This window comes from Oryzias melastigma, linkage group LG7, assembly GCF_002922805.2.
Source record: "Oryzias melastigma strain HK-1 linkage group LG7, ASM292280v2, whole genome shotgun sequence".
Lineage (NCBI taxonomy): Eukaryota > Metazoa > Chordata > Actinopteri > Beloniformes > Adrianichthyidae > Oryzias > Oryzias melastigma.
In genome coordinates, this window is record NC_050518.1 from 32,448,391 (window position 1) to 32,452,528 (window position 4,138).

The following is a 4,138-nucleotide window of genomic DNA, read 5'->3' on the forward strand; positions in this document are numbered from 1 at the left end:
GCTCAGATGATCAATAATTGATCCATCAGAGGTCATCAGGATCAATAAGAAGGGAGATTAATTTATGACAAAAACTGAGTGAAGATCATCTGCAGCCTCAACAATCAATCCCTGTAAGATGAACATCTGACATGTTTCCTCACGGTTGTGTCTTTGTGTGGAGCAAACAACAGTCTGACATCCTAAATCAATCAGGTGATCAATCAGCAGAGCTGATAACCTGCTTTGATCAGCAGAGAGCTTCACCTCTGACCTGCAGGAGCCGGAACCGGAGGAACCGGACTCCATCCGGGTTTCTCCTCCACCATTTGTCTTCAGCTGGTTTGTTCAGTTTGCGGCCCACAGAAGAAAAAAGCTTTTTGAACTCATGAACAACGAGGTGAGAGGAACGACGGCGGAACATCTGGATCAGATCCGGAGGTGATGGAGGCGCAGAACCGGGTTGTGGGTGCAGCCGGTGGTGGTGAAGGTCACTCCTCACACACAAACCGTCACAGCTTTAGGATGACGGGAAACTGGAGCGGTGCATCAACTCTTATCGCCTTCCGCTCATCCGATCTGCTACAGGCTCCCATCTCTGACCCCGAATCATCCCAGGACTCCAGGGCTTCATTTTCCCAGGATTTCTGGACAAGAATACAGAAATCTGAAGCGGCTCTCTTCTAAATCCTGATGAAAGCGGAGTCTGCCTCCACCGTGGAGAGAGCTTTGTCCCAGTCTGACTGATCATTTGCTGGAGTCCAAGGACGCGTCACTGTTTCCTCTTTTATCACATCAGCAATCTAATACCGCATGCTGGATTCTTCAGGACCAGGAAGGCCAGCGCGGCGCTCATTCAGACCCGCTGCAGTCCGTCTTCACGACCAGCACGGTTTGTCTGACGCTGAGCGGCTGCAGGTTTTCAGGGTTTTCCCGCCATCGCAGTGGAATTCTGCTTTAGCAGAAAGCTCATCACCATCCAGCTTTTGTCTAACAGCATGAAGATAAACATTAAAGTGTTATTTAGGAGTTCTGACTCAGGTTCTTGTGTATTATCAGTTTGTTTTTTCTAACATCACTGCCAAACACTAGATGGCGTTGTGAGCTCTTTTGCTGTAGCTGTAGCTGGGGAAACACAAGATGGATTTTTTAAGCAAAATATAGATACTTTGTTTGCATGTTGGCTGAAAACCAAAAAAATCTATTTTTTAAAAATATTTTTTAACTAAAAACAGAAAATCAAAACACTAATGAAAGATCTCAAATGTCATTGACCAGCAGAAAGCAAAACAATAATGCAGCTCCATTCAAAGAAATGACATTTATTTTTAGGAGAAGGAAAGGAGATGTGCTGCAAGCAGAACTCCTGAGGGAGTTTTAGTGTTTCAGGTGAGCCTGTTGTGAGTCCAGAAGTTACAGCAGCAAAAGACAGGGGTTCTGGGGGCGTGGCTTATGATGCAAACAGGCGGGAAATCTGATAGGCTGTCACAAAGCAGGTGTTTGGATGCCGTGTGTGATTACAGCAGAACCGTTTTAGTCAAAGTTCTGTATTAACTTAGAAAAATGAGTCCTTAGATCAGAGGGGTCAAACTCAATCACACAGGAGACCAAAATCTAAAACACACCTTAGGTCGCGGGACGAACGGGATAAACATTTATTTAACACTCTAAAAATACATTTTTAAAACTTTAGAACCGTAACTTTTTAACATTATGAACTAGATATATAGAATTACCTACTATAATGCTAGTGTGAATGCTGTAAGCTGAAGATGCTGAAATTAATAGCTAAAAACACTGAAGCTGATAACCAGCTACAATTTTGGCTAAATGCCAAGATAGCCTAAAAAAACTGGGAAAAAAAACGTAGGTTAGCCAAAACAGCTAGCATGTGTCTGAAATATTAGCTAAACTCCAAATTAGCCTAAAAAATCTTAGTAAATGCCAAAATAGTACAAAAAGCTGCAGAATGCTACTTTGTAAAACTTTAAAACTGTAATTTTTTTACATAATTATGAATAATAAAAAGGCAGAAATAATATTCCAGAATAAATCAACTTAAATCTTAAATAACTTTCAGTATTTTACTCTCCATAAAAATATCATTCGTCAAAATTATGAAATTTAAAAATAAGCTAAAGACAACATTGGGCAATTAACAATGAAATTAAATTATCTGGAGGGCCGGATAGAATTACCCGGAGGGCCGTATCCGGCCCCTGGGCCTTGACTCTGGGACATGTGTCTTAGATTGTGTGTATTTTAGTTGGAGATTCTCTCCGTCGTGGTCAGTTTGGTGTCTTTGTCATCACCAGACTGTGATGAACTTCTGCGGCACACGTTCATGTTTTGTTCAGACTTGTTCCTTCACATTCAGAGCAGACTCTACTGTAATCTGAAAACATTCATGGCAGATTTAGCTTCACAGAATCTGATCGTTCATCTTAATTATTGCAAAAGTTTGTGTGTTGTTTTCAGAAACATTGTGGCTTCAGGGCTTCTTGCCTGGAGATGAGATCCTTTCCTCTCCTGAGAGAAACCATCAGAACCATTTCTTGGATCTTTCTATTCCATTCATGTAGCGCCGCATACATGTTACACTTATAAACAGGATGAATGAGGAACACTAAAGGTTTCCCACCAGAACACAGGCGACGCTTTACACCTGATGGATCACCTTCAACCCGTTATTGGAAAACCATAAGAGCAGTATTGATCGGGTGTGTTTGTTTGACCTGGAGTCCGTGGTCATCATGTCAGTTTAAGGCCTACGGTGTGGATCGGATCGTCATCACGGGCATCTTCATCATCGGCGTCTTTGATGACACAATGATATGCAGCCCTGTTTGTGTGGAATGACTCAGTGGGTGGTGAGGAGACTCTGAAAGTGTTGTGATAGTCAGAGGAAGCAAAGGTGTAGATGACTAACTATTCCTTCGCTTTCAGAATTCAACTCAAGTCGGATCAAAATAGTCTGAAGTGTCAAAGTCATTTAATTTAGAGGAATCCATCTTCTGGTACTGATGACATGATATTTATTATGATGTCAGTCATTTATGTTTTCATCTGAGCCGTTTTGACCACATTTGTTCAGAAATAATAAACACTGATGTCAGCCGTAAACACAAGACTCACCTCAGACTGTTCAGAGAGCAGGTTTTACTCACCATAAACACCTGCTTCAGGTAAATGGTCGTCATGGTTACGGACCTCGATGGCCGCCAGACCTGCTGGAACGCAGATCAGAATCTGAACACAGTTTGTTCTTAATAACAAGTCAGTGAAAAAGAGGTGGTGGGTTCCAGGAAATGACATCAGACGATGACAGGAAGTAGCATTTTGTCTAAACCAAACAGCAGTAAAGGACAGAGGAGATGAGGTGAAATCAGACCAACAACTGAATTATCTTCTGATGCAGTTTCCATTTAGATGTGTGGTTGTCATGGTTACCAGAAACAGCTGTCAGTGATTGGTTTAGACAGAAAGCTTTGGGATGATGGATGAAGTTACAGGAGACTCATACCTGAACCACACGAACATTTCATCAGTGTTCAAGTATTCTCATCAAAATCCATCCATCATCCATCCATTCATCCAACCATCATCCAACCATCCATCCATTCATCCATGTATTCATTCATCCATCCATCCATTCATCCATCCATTCATCCATGTATTCATTCAACCATCCATCCATCATCCATCTTCTTAACCTTTGGGGTCTGAGGACTGTCAGAGTCTAATCCAGCAGCTGTTGGGTAATGACGGGGTTAACCCCGACACGTGGTCAGTCTGTTGCAGGTCCACACGATTACATATCCATACATATTCACATATAGGGATAAGTTAGAGTCATTAATGAGCCTATGAACCTGTTTTTGGACTGTGGGAGGACGCCTGAAAACCCACACATGCACGGGGAGAACATGCAACCTCTGTGAACGGCAGAACCCAGCCAGGATTTGAGGCAAAAGCGCTAACCACTGCAGCCCTACCTCATTAATATTTGTTAGTATATATTCTAATGATTAAATGTCAAAGATGTTGTTTGAAAAAAATATTGTTTTGTCGATATTGTCTCCAAAGACTGTCCCTACGTGTAACACGAAGCAGAAACTCAATCCTGTGTTGAGTTCAGTTTGAATCTTGGATAGATGTC

At 42.0% G+C, this 4,138-nt stretch overlaps 1 protein-coding gene across 1 annotated transcript in view; it reads left to right on the top strand.

The window, feature by feature from the left end:
- plxna3 (plexin A3) overlaps positions 1–4,138 on the top strand; it is a 106,606-nt gene that overhangs the window by 1,240 nt on the left and 101,228 nt on the right. The gene's annotated exons all lie outside the window — the stretch shown is intronic.